Raw genomic sequence first — 19,618 nt, 5'->3', positions numbered from 1 at the left:
ACTCAGAGTTATTTAAACAAATGTCACAAATGCTTATATAGTAACTTCCCAGTACATAGGAGGGTCATTCAGTGGTCAAACATGAAGTCACTTCTGTCATTTAGGTCATAGAAATAGGCCAAATATCACATATATCTATCTGTTACCATGTTGAGTTTGACATGATTATGCAGAACAATAATGTTTACATAATGCTTTAATGTTTAGAAAGTTTTCTCCAAATGTAATTACATTGGATCCTTACAACAACCCTTGAAGTGGACACTATTATTTCAATGAGAAAACTGAAACAGTGATTAAGTAATATGTTGTTTCACAGATAAACACACAAGTAACACTATTTGTTGGGCAGGAGACCACAGGAGGGCTCCTAACACTAACAAGTGTTCTAGTATCCAATTAGTGATCAACATCTAAATCAATCTAACATTGTTATCACCTGGTCCACATGACTTCATAAATCCAGATATGATATTTTATAAACTATTGCCCTGATTTCTTAGCAATGACTTATGTTGTTGGGGCAGAGATTCCACATGACACTCTTTGATTGCTTCAGTCTGTCAGTCAGTCGGTCAGTTTAGTAAACAGGCTTTTATTAAGCACTCACTCCACACAAGATACTGTACTAAGTTTCCAGAGACACAAAGAAAGACAATAATTCAACCCATGTTTTCAAATGCCATCCTAATGGAGCAAATAGCATACACATCACTATATGCATGTAAGAAACATGCAAAAAAATGAAGAAGTAATCTCAGAGATAAGGCACTAGCAGTTGGGGGTGAGGAGGGCAGAGGACAGGGATGAATGAGAAAGACTTCCAGCAGTAGATAGGATTTTATAATTGAACTGAATCTTGAAGGAAACCAGGAAACCTGAGAGGTGGTTTGGAGTAGGGAGAACATTCCAGAAATTGGGGATAACCAGCAAGAGTGCCCAGATTTGGAAGATGGAATGTTGTATATGAGAGATAGCATCTAGGTGAGTCTAGCTGGAATATGTGGACGAAAGTACAATTTTAAATAGACTATGTAGAAATGACCCAGGTTAGGTTATAAAGGCTCTTAAATGTCTAACAGATATTTGATTCTGGAAGTAATAGGGAGCCACTGGAGTTTATTGAGGATAACATAGTCAGACCCGAGCTTTAGGTAAATCACTTGCAGCTGAGGGAAGATTGTATCAGTGTGGGTAGAAAAGTGAGACAGAAAGACCAATTGGAAGACTATGGAAATGGTCCAGGCAAGATGTGATGAGAGCCTTTAAAAGGGGGTGACTATATGAGAAGAGATAATGCGATCTGTATTAGCATTGTAAAGCTAAAAATGACAAGACTTGACAACAGATTTGTTATATAGAGGCAATGATAGTACAGGGTAAAGAGAAAACTGAAATTTAGAGCCTGGGAAGTATTGCAGTACCTTGAAATGTAATAAGGAAGTTGGAAAAAGGAGAGAGTTTTTTTGAAAAAAAGATAACAAGTTCTCTTTTACCATGTTGAGTCTGAGATGATTACGCAGAACAATAATGTTTACATAATGCTTTAATATTTAGAAAGTTTTCTCCAAATGTAATTACATTTGATCCTTACAACAATCCTTGAGGTGGACACTATTATTTCAATGAGAAAACTGAAACAGTGATTAAGTAACGTGTTGTTTCACAGATAAATACACAGGTAACACTATTTGTTGGGCAGGAGACCACAGGAGGGCTCCTAACACTAACAAGTGTTCTAGTACAGGTTCACTTTTGATCCAGTCAGACAGGAAGACAGCTTCAGAGGAGTTCAATAAGCTTACTTTATTCTAGTCTAGTCTTCTCAAAGGGAGTTGCTGATAATGGGAGCACCAACTCCTACAGCATTCCCTAATCACCCTTCTCTTGGAGCCGGGTGAGAATGGTAGGAGCTATGACTCCTACTGGAGCCTCAATGGGGGATGCTGGAGGCAAACACAGATACCCCCCCCAAGCCTTGATGGGGGCCAATCAAGGCAGGTGCATGCATTCCTCTATGTATTACCCAAATCCCAAAATGGGTTCCCCACTTACTGACCAGAGTCTACTTGCTTTACAGGGTTACAGACAAAGACAGCATATTGCCAACAATAGCCTCACAGGTTAACTTTAGCAATAGCAGAGCACAGGCATACACTCTGTCATTCCTATATCTCTACTGCACAAGCGTGATGGAGATGTTTTCAACCACAATTCATTGGAAATATTATCTAAGATCCTAGCACTATTATCTAAAATGAATAACAAAATCCTCCTTACACACACTAAAATCCACCCTACATACACTTGTTCAAGGAAAGAGCTAGTAAGTGCCTAAGGTTGGAATTAAACTTAGGCCTTCCAAATTGTAGGTCCAGTGCTCTATCTACCATGTTTCATGGTTACCTCATTCAAGGTGAAAGTTTAAAAAGCATTTGGTAAAGCAGGACTGAAGGTCACAAATGAGATAAAGGGTAGGATTTGTATCTGTATTCCCTCATGTTAGATTTAATACTCTCTACATTTTGCATAACTGCTTCCCTTTTGTTTCATGAAACACTGGCACAGTAGACTTTTAATCCCCTCAAACGATAGGTTTATCTCTTAACACAATACAGGAAAATAAAATAGGTCAAGAAAGTGCTAATTTTCAAACCTATTTGCTAATGTAATATTATATTCCCCATTGAAAAATATCTATGTTTAAGTATTTGAACTTTCCAAATGGATTAATTAGGTTGTGAATATGCATGTACTTATGTGTTTCTGTTTTTTTGGTTGTTGTTTTTTTTTAATTTTCTTTTTTTATTCTCGTATTTTTTATTTATTTTTTTGTTTTCAACATTTACTTCCACAAGATTTTGAGTTTCAAATTTTCACCCCATCTTGCCCCTCCCCCACCCCAAGATGGCATGCATTCTGAAAACCCTTTCCCCTAGTCAGCCTTCCCTTCTATCTCTCCCCCCCTTCTCTTATTCCCTTCCCCTTCAGTTTTCCTATAGGGCAGGATGGATTTCTGTACCCCATTTCCTGTATTTCTTATTTCCCAGTTGCATGTGAAAACATTTTTTTTAAACTTGTGTTTTTAAAACTTTGGTTCCAAATTTTCTCCCTTCCTCCCTCCCCCACCCAACCTCACTGATAAGGCAAGCAACTAAATATAGGTTATATATGTGCAGTTACGCAAAACACTTCCACAGCAGACATGCAGTGAAAAACTAACTCTATTTCCCTTAATCCTATCCTGCCCCCCCATTTATTCTATTCTTTCTTTTGACCCTGTCCCTCCTCAGAAGTACTTGCTTCTGATTAACCCCTTTCCAAATCTGCCCTCCTCTCTATCATCCCCCTACTGCCCCCCCCCATTTTCCTGTAGGGTAAGACAGATTTCCATATCCAATTGAGTGTGTATGTTATTCCCTTCTTAAGTCAAATTCTATGAGAATAAGATTCACTCATTCCCTCTCACCTTCCCCCATTTCCCCTCCACTGTAAGAGCCTTTTCTTTTCTGGTTTTTTTTTGTGAGATAATCTACCCCACTCTACCTCTCCCTTTCTCCTTCTCCTAGTATAATCCTTTCTCACCCCTTAATTTTATTCTCCAGATATGACCCCTTCATTTTCAACTCACCCTGTGCCCTCTATCTATCTATCTATCTATCCATCTATCTATATCTATATACATGTACATATAATTTTTTCCCCTTCAACTACCCTAATACTGACAAAGGTCTCATGAGTTACAAATATCATCTTTCCATGCAGGAATGTAAACAGTTCAACCATAATAAGTCTCTTATGATTTTCTCTTTCCTGTTTACCTCTTCATGTTCCACTTGTGTCCTGTATTTGAAAATCAAATTTTCTATTCAGCTGTGGTCTTTTCATCAAGAATGTTTGAAAGTCCTCTATGTCACTGAATGACCATTTTTTTCCCCTGAAGGATTATACTCAATTTTGCTGGGTAGGTGATTCTTGGTTGTAATCCTATCTCATTTGCCCTCCGGAATATTATATTCCATGCCCTGTGGTCCCTCAATGTAGAAGCTGCTAAATCTTGTGTCATCCTGATTGTGTTTCCACAATACTTGAATTGTTTCTTTCTGGCTACTTGTAATATTTTCTCCTTGACCTGAGAACTCTGGAATTTGGCTACAATATTCCTAGGAGTTTTCCTTTGGGGATCTCTTTCAGGAGGAGATGAGTGGATTCTTTCAATTTCTATTTTGCCCTCTGGTTCTAAAATATCAGGGCAGTTTTCCTGGATAATTTCTTGAAAGATGATGTCGAGGCTCTTTTTTTGATCACGGCTTTCAGATAGTCCAATAATTTTTAAATTTTTTAAATTTTTTAAATTCTCTCTCCTGGATCTATTTTCCAGGTCAGTTGTTTTTCCAATGAGATATTTCACATTGTTTTCTACTTTTTCATTCTTTTGAATTTGTTTTACAGTGTCTTGATTTCTCATAAAGTCACTAGCTTCCAATTGCTCTATTCTAATTTTTAAGGAAGTATTTTCTTCAGTAAGCTTTTGGACTTCCTTTTCCATTTGGCCAATTTTGTTTTTTTTAGGACATTTTTCTCCTCATTGGCTTTTTGGACCCCTTTTGCCATTTGGGTTAGGCTATTTTTTAAGGTGTTATTTTCTTCAGTATTTTTGGGGGTCTCCTTTAGCAAGCTGTTGATTTGTTTTTCATGATTTTCTTGCATCACTCTCAGTTTTTCCTCTACTTCTCTTACTTGCTTCTCAGAATCCCTTTTGAGTTCTTCCAAGGCCTGGGACTGATTAATATTCTTCTTGGAGGCTTTGGATGTAGGAGATTTGACCTTATTGTCTTCTTCTGGTTGTATGTTTTGATTTTCTTTGTCACCAAAGTAAGATAATATAATCTGACACTTTTTGCGCTGCTTACTCATGATCCCGGCAAATTACTTGAGTTTTAAACTCTTTCTTAAGGTAAGAGTCTGATTCCAATGTGGAGAATGTACTGTGCCAAGCTTCGGGGTTTTGTACAGCTGTTTTCAGAGCTACTTCTAGGGACCTGTAAATTTTCAGTTCTTCCAAGGTGGTATGATAAGGGGCGAGGTGTTTCCTCTCCACCGCCACAACAAGCTTCACCACACCAGTATTCTTCCTCACCCCAGGACTGCCCCTCAGAACTGTGACCCAGATCCAAGCACAGGCAAAGGAAGAGATTCCTGCCTCAGCACTGACAAAGAGATCCCTGCAATTACCCTCTGCTCAGCCACTTGATTCCCCTTCAGTCTATGGGCCAGAAGCTCAGGAAACAGCTGCGGCCCCAGGGGTGGCTGAGACCTAGCTCCTTCTCTCACCACAGTCACAAACTTTTCCCACTGACCTTCTAAGTTGTCTTTGGCTTTCCTGGGTTGAGAAGTCTGGAAACTGCCACAGCTGGCTGCGATTCAGTCCTCTGAGGCCTGCTCCAGGGTCGCTGCGTCCTGCGCGCCCAAGCCGAACTGCGCTCCTTTCCCTGTCCTGTGCAATATACCTTTTTGATCAACCATCCAGGCTGTCTTTGGCTGGAAATTTCTTTCACTCTGTCTTTTTGTGGGTTCTGCTGCTTTAGAATTTGTTTAGAGTCTTTTTTATAGGTATTTGGAGGGGTTTGGGGAGAGAGCTCAAGCAAGTCACTGCTTTCCTTTCTGCCATCTTGGCTCCACCCCCAAGAAGTCATGTTTGTGTTTTAATGCACATCATAAAGTATTTCACCAGGAGATTATTTTAAATATTAGCTTCCATACTCTTTTTCAGATAGGATTTAATCTATGTAAAATTAATTTACACAGCAATTTTTCAAGACATCTGTTTTACAAGAAGGATATATTTATATAAGTATAAAACATTTTACACTAAGCCAAAACATGCTTCCTGCATTGTCTCATATTACTTCAAAATACAGATGTGTAGCAAAGAGATTGCTTCATGCTTGTTATATGACCTACTTGAGTATTTCATTTTAAAAAATTGATAAAAACAAATGTACAATAACCTTTTCTAGCTCTAGCTTGCTCTCAGGTGCCACTCTTGGTTGAATCATGAGCAACACTTCACTTAGAAAGAAAGAAAGAAAGAAAAAGAAAAGCCCTAAATCAACATGGCAACGGCTGTTTCCAGTACTCCCAAAGGAAGCCTGGTCCTAGCTTTTTTTTTTTTTCTTCTTCTTCTTTTTCTGCAATAGACCTTCCAAGCAGTCTCTCCCTCAGGTGCCCCTTCAAGAACCTTTCTTAAAAGCTAAAGCAAACAAGAGGGAAAATGTCAGCTTCCACAGTTGGCAAGACAACAAGGCCTGAAGAGTAGAAAACAGCTTCTCAGTAGGCAGCCGAGATAAACAAGACAGGGGGTTGGGGGATAGGAGCTTTGTTCAATTTCCAACAGGTGCAGAAGAGTTCTGAAATCTTGAAACTTTCCAGAAAATTTGTATTCATCAAATGTTGCCCTGTGCTGCTTGTTATTGTGTACATTTCTCAAAGGTTAGAAGCAGGCGGAGTCAGGGAAATCAATAACATGGCAAGATAAAGAAATGCATTTATAAATATGCTTACTTAGGCAATGTCAAATTATTTACTGGGGCATTGCTTTTGGGTTCAATAAGATGTGGTCTTATTAGAATTTACTAGACTCGATCCACAAATTCTTTACAATAAAATCTTTGAAACAGGTTTGATGATATCATATTGTATGCGTATCACTGGGAAGAAACACATGAGTGAAACTAATATTTATTATTTTATGTGTCCTTTATAACTTGAGAAACATTCAAATTATCACTTTGTTAAGCTGATTATTAGTAGAAGAGGAGAGAAATTATGAGCAAGGTCTTCAAATGGAAAGCTCTTGACATGCATTGATTTGCACTGTTGGAGACAATCCCTACATTGATGATAAAGCAAGGAAAAAGAAGGGGAAGGGCAAGAAGAAGAAGCAGAAGAAGCAGAAGAAGAAAAAGAAGAAGAAGAAGAAGAAGAAGAAGAAGAAGAAGAAGAAGAAGAATATAATAGAAGAACCTAATATTTACATTTTCAAAGCTATTCAAATTCATTATCTCATTTGAACCTCACAAAAATGCTATTAAGAAATTTTATATATATGTATATATTATATTTTTTTCACATTTTGGAGATAAGGGAACTCCTAGATATAGTTAAGTATCAGAAGGTAGATTTGAATCCAAGTATTCCTGACCAAAAAGTCCCATACCCTACTCATTACACCACTCTCCCTTCAAAGAAAGTCTTTATCTTAAGGCTTTGAAGAACTTGTTCAATTTAAAAAGCATTGATCAAAGTTAATACATTTGAAATTGCTTTCTGCTTAGATAAATATTTGTACTTTTTACAACACATTATAACCAGCTCATATTAAAATGCTGTTTGTTCCATAAGAGATTTGTAACAAGTTGTTTTTTTTTTCCTATGGAGCAAGAACAACCCCAATAACATTATTTTAACTAAAATATTTTCTGGAATGAATGGAAATATGACTGGAAAATCCTTTAAGTGCTTACTATGAGACTATTATTGTGCTATGTCCTAGGAATATAAATACAAAACACCGCAATGTTTGTCCTCAAGGAGTTTATGGTCTGTAGAACAGGCAAAGGAAATACATAGAGGTTAGTTGTTCCAAAGAGTATTTTGGCCAGAGAAGTTATTGGGGTTGAAGAATGGTAGTTCACAGACTTGTCTAAATGAAACCATTTCATTGGATTAGGAATTGAATATCTAAGCTTATAAAAACATACAAATATACAGAAACACAACAGGCTATGACTGTACCAAGTAAAGTGAAAAGAACAATTGAGACAGCCATCTCTTGGGAAAGAAAAAAAAATGTCCTTATTTGAACAGTTCAGATGAAAATTATTTTTCATTTTAATATTTACAAATAATTACCTCAATTCTGCATTTAATTTTGGTTATATAGAAACAACCTACCACACCATTAAAGTATGAAAATCAAGCACTATATTCTGAAGTCAAGAAAGAGAGGAAATGTAAGTTATCTGTAAAGGTTGCCATGATGGAATGTTAACTTTTATTAAGTAAACCTCAACAACTCACTGATGCACAATAACTGCCTTCTGAAACTGAGAATTAAGTGCTATCATTCCACAGATGTTCTATATTTCCTTCGGACCATTCTGCCCCCATATTGCTGTAGATTTCATTTGAGCTAGACTCAATAGAATTCTGAATGCTTCAGACTATTCTCATAATTCAAAGCTGGCTCTTGGTTCAGGAAAAACAAATGATGGAACATTCCAGAGCTTCTCTTGGAAATCCAAATTAGCTCAGCCGTCTTAAGGATTTGATGTCTGGATTCATTGTAGAAATAAATGTGTGTAAGCACTTTGAATAATTTAAATTTCTATACCAGCATATTATATTAAATTTGTCACTGAAACTCAAGTGGAAAATCATGAAAAGGGAAATGTAGATGATGCTACACTTAGAGCTAGGAAGATCTGGATTGAAATCCCACCTTAATCAATTACTAATTATGTAACCCTGAGAAAGTCACCTAACCTCTCTAAGATTCAGTTTCTGTATCTGTAAAAAGAGGAATTCAGACTAGACCACTTCTTTGGTCCCTTCCAGCTCTAAATGTATGGTCCTATGGAATAATTTGAGCCAAAGATGGTACTGTAAGCTCACACAGAGTCCAAATCTACAACAACTGGTGTTTGAGCAAAATTTTCCAACACTTATGAAGAGGGGGTAAAACAAGCTAAAGCTGTTTAAGTACTGAGATATTGAAATATAATATGCTTCATTGTCCCAATGCTTACTTGTTATTGCATGAGACCCTTATCCTATATGACAGAGACCTAGTGTTCAGTAGCATTTATCTAACTATTTTCTTAATACACTGAAAATACTTGCTTTCCACTAAAAATTGCCTTCTTTGGGTTCACTGAATTTCATTCCCTGAAACCTGAATTAGAATGCTATGATGGTTAAGCTGTCATAAGAAAAGGAAAGATGAAGATCACTTATGATTAAAAAAAAGGTTCTTAACACAAAACAAAATGAATTATAGGATGCAGTTCTAGGTAAAATGTGAGACATACAGAGATCAAAGAAGGCACACTTTCAGATTGGAGGTAGCAGGAGCACATAAATATTATGGAAACTTTAGTGTTTACTAGAAACATTCACAAAGTAATAGGACATGGTCTTTTGAAAATTAATCTTTATGAGGGACAGGGTCAAAAGAGAGAATAGAATAAATGGGGGGGTGGGATACGATTAAGGGTAATATACTTAGTTTTTCACAACATGATTGTTAGGGAAGTGTTTTGCATGACTACACATGTATAACCTGTATTGAGTTGCTTGTCTTCTGGGTGAGGAGGGAGGAAGGGAGAAAATTTGGAACCCAAAGTTTTGAAAACAAAAGAAAAAAAAATTGTTTTCACATGCAACTGGGAAATAAGATATATAGGAAATGGGGTATAGAAATCTATCCTGCCCTACAGGAAAATTGAAGGGAAAGGAGATAAGAGAAGTGGGTGGGGAGATAGAAGGGAGGGCAGATTAGGAGAAGGGGTATTCAGAATGCATGCCATCTTGGGGTGGGGGGAGGGACGAGATGGGGAGAAAATTTGGAACTCAAAGTCTTGTGGAAGTGAATGTTGAAAACTAAAAATAAATAAATTAAAAAAAAATATGCAGAATTTTGTAATTGCAAATGTGTTGTGTGGGAAAATGATGTTGAAAACAGGAGAGTTGAAGGTTTGGCTGGAAATTTTGAGAAATGGACAGGCTTGGAGTTTATTTAGTCATTGTTTCTCCAGTTCTCTCCAAAGGCACAGGGTTCACTGACTAGATAAAGAATATCCAAGGGTGTTTGTCTGTCTGCTTTTTAAGGCTTCCATGTCTTATCTCCCTTGAGACCACTGACTTCCTTTGTTCTCATTTTAATTCAAACAGCCTTTTATTTTTTAATTTAGTTTCCCTAGAATATTTTCCAACTGTCAAAAGAACAACTGGGTGACATGGTTATACCATGTAGTGACAATTATTGTTGATAATGGCCTACTAGTACTACTCACTCATGCAATTTAGGGGACCATGAGCCAGCATTCCCAAGAATTAATAACTCTGAATGATTATGGACCTAGAGACCTAAAAGACAAAACCCTGAACTCCATGGCAACCCCATAACTCATAAGATTTAGACTTAATGAAGTGGATAGTATTTTTGCAAGCATTAAAACAGAGAATTGAAAGAGGATAGTATTCTGATAATCCATCCCCAGTCTTCAAATCACATAAGCCTCAATAAGAAATGTTTGATTTCTGGATGGTGGATTGCGTACGAATGCTTGAACCATCTAGATAAAGACTTCAGTTTTGCAAACATATCTGTGTGTAGCAAGCTTAAAACTGAATCTGTGTGTTTCTGGTCATACTGATACTCTGTGACTAATTAAATGATCCTATACTGGGAAAATAATACTTGGTCCTAGAAATTTAAGGGAAGATAGATGGATCCTAGTGAATCAGAATGTTTAAATCACTTATAATTTCATTAGATGTAGTACACAATTGTGATTTCAGAGGATTGATAGTGAATCAGGTCTCCTAACTCAGTGTGGAATAAGAAACATTGTCAGAGTTGGCCAATATGTTGCTTTATTTTCCTTTACTTATTTAATCTGTATCCTTTCTATCTTTCCTGTTGTCTTACCTTGTATTTCTTTCTATGTACTCTGTCTTACGCATGTTAGCATACCTTCCACTCCTTAACACAATACACCAGCTCCCACATCAATGATTTTCCAGAAGCAAAGATTCAGTTGTATCATGTTCCTACTCAATTTACTCCAGAGGTTCCCAGTTTCTTCTAGAATCAAATATAAAATGCTGTTTAACATTCAAAGACCTTCATAACTTGTTCAATCATTCAGTTTTTTCTGACTCTTTGGCCATAGCATGCCAATACTATATATGGAATTTTTGCAGCAAACATACAGAATTAGTTTGCTTTTTTCCTCCTCCAGTGGATTAAACCAAACAGAGGTTAAGTGTTTTGCCTAGAGTCACACAGCTAATAAGTGTCTGAGGTCACATTTGAACTCAGGTCTTCCTGACTTCAGGCCCAGTGCTCTATTCCTGAGTCATCTAGCTGCCTTCATAATTAGCCCTCTCCTAAATTTGCACTCATAAGCATTATTACCTGATATGTTCTCTTCCATCCAATGACACTGGTTTATTGACCATTTCATGAGTACATGCTCCATCTCTGGACACTTGCCATTTTTCTTTGCTGTCTTTCCTGCCTAGAACTCGCTCACTGCTCTACTTCAACTATTTACTTCCCTGGCTTTCTTTAAGTCCCAACTAAAAAACCACCTTCACAACCCTATTAATTTTGGTGCCTTGTCCCTGTTAAAATTTCCTATTTACCCTATATATAACATGCCTTATATATATTTGTTTGCATGTTGTCTCTCCTATTAGATTATAAGCTCCTTGAAGGCAGGGATAGTCTTTAGCCTCTTTTTCTACCCTCATGCTTAGCACAATACCTGTTACATAATAGGCACTTAATGAATGATTATTGATTCATTAATTAATTGAACTGGCTATCACCTCCTATCTAGAATATTCTGCAACTTACATCCAAATTTTGGTTAGCCTGACTTCCTCTGTCACTTAGATTCACATTCCCTGCCCGTCTTCCATAGTAGCCTTTCCCAGTCCCTTTGCCTTTAGCTTTTAGTCCTTTCCTTTCTCACATTTATTTCCATCTAGTTTACACCTTGTAAGTAACTAGTTATTTGTATGCCATTAGATTGTGAGGTCCTTAAAGGCAAAAACTTTGCTTTTTCCCTTGCTTCATATTCCTTATGTATAGCATAGTGTTTGATACATAGGAGCAGCTGAATAAATGCTTTTTGATTGACTAGCTGACAAAGTAAAGTTATAATGGGAATTGCATAGTCACTGGGAAGTAACTGTAACATGTTTTTTAAAGTATTAATAAAACATATGGTAAAAGATAATTTAATTCTCCCTATATTTCCACATTTCAAAAGAGTTTTGTTTTTATTACTGTGGTTCTATGATTTACCAACATAAATTGCAACCTTTCCACACCACAGATTTCTTGAGTTTCTGTGGTGCCTAAAATCATCACATGAGGACCAACCTTTGTTGACTAACCTTTCTGACTTTACCTAGGATAATCCTCCAAGGGAGAAATATCGTCTTGCTGATGACTGTAATAGAAGCCTTTTCTAGCCTGAAAGAATTTGCCATACCTCTGAGTACCCAGGGTCACCTTCATGACATAAAATGACATCAGACTGGACGTGAACAAAGACAGACCTGTATAAACACAAGCTAAATATTGTATGCCTTTGTGGTTATAATAATATAAAAGGTCTCTTAACCATTCACTAAAGGTACAATCATAATAGCTACTGGGAAAATACCAAGAGCAAAATATTCCTTTCCAAAGACACCCTATAGAAACCTTTGAAAAGGGCCTCCTTGTACAAATATTCATGTATTCCTATGTTGTGCTGATTTTTCAGACTTTTGATTCTAACCTGAGAAAAATGCTATAGCAACCAGTGGCACATAAAACATTGATATAAACAATTACAAGACAACCTGGGTGCCTGGGAGTATTGTATGCAAATAGGCTCATTGATTTCTAAAGACCATCCATTATTTCAAAGTGTTTTAAGAGGGAAAAAAAAACCCACAGAGGACTTTCTTTTCTGTGGATGATATAATCTGGTTAGTATTTGCTTCTACATCTGAAAGTCCTGTTGGCCCCAGTTGCTCTCATAGGCACATTACACTGACAGCTAAAGATGGGATAGGGAGAGAAAACACAAGAATAACTAACTTTTTGATCTGCTTCTAAACAAAAATTCAGTAGCAACCACAATAAAAACCACCTTAAAAATGCAAAAACATCAATGGGCTGAAGCACAAGAACAAACAGATATCCCACTCTGTATTTAGACCATGTTCTCGTGTAAATTGAAATGCCATGGCCATGCTCAGCATCACAAACTCAATAATTATGTTTAAAATAGTTTGACAAATATTTCAGAGAAAATACTGCTGGGCTGGAAGAGCCTATTCTGTTTCCATCTCACCAAGATAGAAAGCAAACTCATTCTTTAGAAAATTCATGTCAGAAAATCAGAGAGAAGAGGATTTTCTCAGAATTTATTGGAGAAATTTCTAAGAGGTTTCTCTCTATAAAATAAATTATATAATCACAAATTAAGAACTAATAATTAATTATTGGTGTTTTTTGATTACTGCTTAGTTTTTTTTAACTCACAATTTTCTAATGACTAAAATTCATGTAAGGCAAATCATGCAAAAGGGCAAAGTGATATGTATTGGACAAAACACTGAATTTTAGAGTCAAAATACAGAATTTTAATTATACCTTTTCCACTTATTATATGTCTGACTAGTTGTATTCCATGGTCTTTTCCATCTAAGACAGGAATGGTTCAAAATAATGATTTGGGACTTTGATGAGAGCAGTGGTGAAAGCCAATTCCATAAGTAAAAGAATCCTGAAGTTTATAAAAATGCTCTTTTCTAACTTATTTGACCAAATGTTGGGGCTTTTTTGTTGGTTGAATAGAGAAAAGGCTAGAATCCCTTTACTCAAGGTAATGTGAAATCAATGTCAGATAATCAACTTTTACTGAACAGTAGATTATCAGAAAGAATAGCAGATTAAGAAAAAAACAAACTTGGTTGTTCTCCCAGTTCTACCACTAATTAAATGTTTATCAAGCTGATTGATTTCTTATGTTTTCCTGCCTTTATCTGCAAAATTAAACTATTTTGTTAATATAGAAATAGTCCTAAAATTAGAATCAGATGATCTGGGTAAAAATTCTATCACTGTTCCTTATTATCAGTGCGATATTGGGCAAAGAATTTAATCTTTCTGGGTCTGAGGCCCTAAATCTACAAAACTCAGCCATTGGTGAAACTCAGACCACCATGGAATTATTCTAATGTCTCTATCCTTCTTAACCTAGAATATCACTCCACCATATTAGCCCCTTCCTGCCATGGGTTTTCTTTCTGGGACCTTCATTTTGGAAATAGGCCTAGGTCAGCCATTCAAATTACCAACTGACTGTACCTCTGACTTAGGTCTTAGACATCATACCCTCATGTATTTCCCCCTTATCCCCTAGAGAATTTTATATTTGATGCTCAAAGCAATATGGAGCCACTGGAGTTTATTGAATAGGAAGGTGAAATAAATGATCTGCACTTTAAATTCCAGTAGTTCCATATTGCCTCTTACTTTTCAACATAACGATGTACTCTCCAATTCAGTGATATTGACTTCCTTGATATTCCATAAACAATATGTGTCATTTCTCAGATCTGGGCATATTTTTTTTTCCAGTGGTTCCTCATGCCTAGAATGCTGTCCCTCTTCATTTCTGCCTACTGGCTTTACTGGCTTCCTTTAAATTCCAACTAAAATTGTATTTTGTACAGGAGGCCTTTCCTAAAGGTTCTTAATTCTAATGTCTTCTCTCTGTTGATTATTTACTATTTACCCTATATATAGATCATTTGTACCTGTTTTTTTTCTTGTTGTTTCCCCCATTATATTCTGAGCTCCTTAAGTGCTGGGGACTACCTCTTTCTTTCTTTCTTTCTTTCTTTCTTTCTTTCTTTCTTTCTTTCTTTCTTTCTTTCTTTCTTTCTTTCTTTTTTCTTTCTCTCTCCCCCTCCTTTTTTTTTTTTGGTATCCTAGGGATTTAGCATAGTGTCTGGCACACAGTAGACATTCAATAAATGTTTATTAATTGATTGGTTGATTGACGCCCATAAAGAGGTTGTACTATACAGGGTAACTTTCAGCTTTAAAAATCACGCTGCTCTACATCGTCTCCCCCATCCTTGATTTTTCAACCAAAAGCTATATCACTAAGCTTACTGATTATTCCCTTCCTTTGGTCTGGATTCCTAAAATGCAAATTATGCCTGTCATTCTTTCCCACTTTGGTTAAAAAAAAAAGAAAAGAAAAAAAGACAAAACCATCATAGGTAATCTTTCTTAATTATTTTTTATCTGTTGGTTTGTAAGCTTCTTACAACTAAGCACCAGAAGAACACATAGAAGGGGTTAAAATAATCAAAAAAAAAGATGAACATTTACAAATTTTCAAAAGTGTTCACAATTAATTCCACTTCTATATGCAAACATATACACAATTCTGATTCGGTATCTGTTTGTATAAAGAATAAGCTTTAATCTCTCTTAATTCTCCATCCTTTGACTGTCAACTTTCAGGATGCCAGCTAGCCCAAAACTGTTAGAGTTGAATATTAGATCAAGCTCTAGTTTCTAGCTGAGGTAGATTTGGTTTGGCAAATTTCCTCAGTAGGTTAGCTCTTCTAGAATCTCTTTTTCTAGTCTAATTCTGGGCTAGAAACCTCACATTTATGCATGATGCTTCTTCTATTTTCATTCAATGAATCTTCTCCTAAACTTTAAGCCACCAAAGGTTTAAGATTCTTTCCCTTTCCTGTCTTCTTGCTGAAAAGTGGCCTGTTGGATTCCAGTCCTTATCCATTAGGTTCCTGCATAATAAAGACCTTTCCCGACCATTCCATTGATTTTATTATACTCAGAACTCTCTGTCTCATATTTTATTCTATAATTATGAGGAACTCTTGGTCTTAGATTCATTCATATTCTCTCTCTCTCTCTCTCTCTGTCCTTTTACCTTAGGTGGTGATGTCTAGCCTTTTCTGCTTATGCTTTATTGTGTTTAGATTCAATTTATATCCCTGCTCTTTAGAAGTCATGTATTCCTTGATCAATTTATCCCTTTCCTTAGTCTGGGCTTTTTAGTCTGGTCCCTACAAAATTCTCCCCATATTAGCTTCTTTTTTTTTTGTCTGATCTGGCTCTACTTGACCTTGTATTTAAAGAATTTGATATGATGGTCAGCCACTTCTTGAACCCTTGGCTACCATCAACAAAGGTGAAAATCACACCCAGGCTGGACCCAGTTAATCAACAGCAAATACTTTCTTTTCCCTGTGGTAGCTGCTTATTCCAACTACTTTACAATGTTCAGGTTTGTGGGTCATTATTTGTTGTTGTTGTTGTTGTTTTTGGCTAGGCAATGGGGTTAAGTGACTTGCCCAGGGTCACATAGCTAGTAAGTGTTATGTGTCTGAGGCCAGATTTGAGCTCAGGTCCTCCTGCATCCAGGGACGGTGCTCTATCCACTGCGCCACCTAGCTGCCCCGGGTCATTACTTTCTAACCAAGAAATAATTTCCTAGAAAAACTATTTGATCAAAATATAATATAAAAACAGAATTCTGAAAATAGGAGAACATTTTACATGCACATACCAAAAAAGGACAGGGTTACCTTAACCCAAAACAAATAAATAAAAAAAAAAGTAATGTCTTTCAGACAATTTGGCTCTGAAGGGTCTTGATAAAGTCATTTTTGAGCTATGTCTGTATTTTTTCAAATCAGACATGCTTTTTCCTCTTATAGACAAACATGAATATTATAGATAATGTTATTGATTTGCACTGATGAAACAACTTCTCTCAGTAAGCTCAAATATCTTTATGAATGCAAAATTGACCAGGTCCATGAAATCAGCAGGGAAGAGAACCATAAGGCAATATTATTCCAATTCCATAGCAGAGTAAAATAAATCTGTAAGCTGAATATGTTTGCCTGAGATGACAGAGCATCAGCTGTAGAGCAAACTTTTACCCCTCTAATCCAAAGCATCATCTGTTTTACCACATCAAGCAATTCAAGCACTCACTTCTGGATTGATGTTCAGAGGCAACTGGCTTTTAGATTATAAGTTCCTAGAGGACAAAAGACATGCTCATTTACCTTGTTATGGATGGTGCGGTTAAAGGGCACTATGATGAGGTTGGGGGATGGGGAATGTTAAATAATTTATGATGAGGAGGTGAAAAATATACCACAAGTTAGAACTAAAGAACATTTTTTTTTTTTGGTGTACAATAGATTTCATTTTTTTCCTTCTTCCTCACACAGCTTTGACATAAAACTATTTATCTTTAACAACAGAGAGCCTAATAGTTGGGACACTATTATCATGGATCTGAAGGCCAGTTATTAGTGCTTCTATTTTTAGAGACTATTTAAACTATCCTTGATTTTGACTCTATATTAGTAAATCAGAGGTAATAAGTAAAGCAACAATTGCCTTACTGGGTCAATATCAAGACAAATAAGCAACAACTAGTATTTGATATCTAAAAGAAAAAAAAGTAATATCACTCTAGAAAATAGGTCTAATTTAACCTTTACTCATGTTGTACCAGAAAAGAACAGAAAATTAAAGTTACAATTTGAATTGAAATGTCTTATTGTTCTTATGGTTAAAAGCACTGTGAAATGCCACCGAATTTATCAATGGCCTTCTCTAATCCAACAATATATGAGCAAGCCATAATATCTCTTAAAATTAACTCTATTTAAAATACAAAAAGGAGAGGAAAGTCTCAATATGGTTGTGTTTGCAGTTAAGAACTTTAAGGAAGGTATTCATTTCTATCTTTTGCATTTCTATGAAACCATTCATCTTTAAATTAGTGTATCAAAAATAAGTATGGTAAAAAACAACAACAATGTTAATAATAATTAACTAAAACAAATTTTACTCTTTACAACCATGCTAGCATCTCCAATTCCCCTGAAAAAATCCTCTTTCTGAAACTACAAAGTACAGTAGATAGAGTGCTAGACTTGGAATTAAGAAAAGCTGAATTCAAATTCAAGCTCAGATAGATTGTATGACCTTGAGCAAGTCACTGAACTTCATTCAATTTCAGTTTCATCTGTGAAACGGTGAAAATAATAGTATCTACACCACAGGGTTATTGTGAAGGTGTGTTCATGCATAAATGTACATCTACATGACATATATGCACACATATATAAGCATACATGTATGTGAATATACATATATACATCCATATTATATATATTCACAAACTTTGTAGTGCTATGTAAATGCTACCTCTTATTATTAAAGTTTTGAAAACTCAGAAAAGTTGGTTTACCACAGCAACAGGTATCCAATGTAAAATGACGTCAATTGCCAATTTCACACAATATTTTCACTTGAGTGTTCTTTTGCTTCATAATATTTGAATCTTAAAAAGTCTGTGATAAAGTTCATCTGTAAAAAAATGGTACTATAATAATTAAAAGAGGAAGATTCAGTCAGAGGGTAGCCAGTTTCCTTCTAAGCATATCCTCTATAAGAGGCTTCCGAGTATCACAAAGACAAGGATGTTTGAAAAGAGTTTGAAGTGGCAACATCTTTGATCCACATCTTGAGGGCAAAAGTGACATCTTACTCCAATCCCCTGGAAAAATTATATCAGGAGGAAGATGAAAGAGATGATATAAATACATATAAATGTTCCTGAGAATACTGTCTAGTTCTTCTTTTGTTGTTGCTTCTGTAAGGTCACGTGTATTGCATGAAAGACATTGCCTCAGGGGTTCAAAAATATGACAGCAGTGATTGTGAAATTAAGAAGGAAGAATCTGTTTAGGAAACTATGCCCAGCCTGGGTTAAACAAGATGAATAGATTGATCTTTTTCTTTTCCTGTTGATCACAAGTTTAACCATTGAAATAAACTGATGCTGCCTTGATATTCACCAAGAGCTATTTCTCTATATATCACTCTAATTACATGCTTGTAGAAAGTAATCATGAAGGGAGTTCATTTTTGTCAGTAATTCCTTTCCTTCAGATGATGGCTATTATTGTTTGCCAGTTATTACTCAGGGTAATCTGTATAGCTCATGGCATTTTTTGTTTTGTTTCGTTTTTGCTAAAGTAAATCTTTAAGGACTTATATGTAAATATATGTATATGTATACAGACACATACATACATACATGTATTATATATGTGTATTACATATACATTACATATATACATATATTATGTACATATATGTATTACATACATACATATACACATATATATTAGCCCTTTTTGTGTGGCACAGAATGGGCAATTAAGGGGATGCTTATCAATTGCGGAATGACTGAACAAGTTTTGGTATATGATTGTGATGTAATACTAGTGTGCTATAAGAAATGATAAGGTGTGAGGTTTAAAAAAAACAGTGGCAAGATCTATATAAATTGATGTGAAATGAAGCAAGAAGAATCGAGAGATCATTGTGCACAGTGACAGCAACTTTGTAATGATGATCAACTATGAAAGATTTGGCTATTCTGATTAATAGAATGATTCAAAGCAATTCCAAAGGAATCATGATGAAAAAAGTACTATCCATCTCCAAAGAGAGAACTGAGAAAATCTGAGTACAAATTGAAGTATAATTTTTTCACTTTCATTTTTTTGTGATATGTCTGATATGGAAATATGTTTTGCCTGATTTCATATGTATAATTGATATATTATTGAAGAGAGGGAGATAATCTGGAACTAAAAAAATTAAAAGAAATAAATTAAATTTATGAAAAATATATCTAGAAAATAGAAAATAGAAAAATAATATAAATCTCCATGTTAGACCTGT

Source organism: Vombatus ursinus, unplaced genomic scaffold (assembly GCF_900497805.2).
Source record: "Vombatus ursinus unplaced genomic scaffold, bare-nosed wombat genome assembly UNPS02014781.1, whole genome shotgun sequence".
Lineage (NCBI taxonomy): Eukaryota > Metazoa > Chordata > Mammalia > Diprotodontia > Vombatidae > Vombatus > Vombatus ursinus.
Note: the sequence above shows the minus strand (reverse complement) of the source record.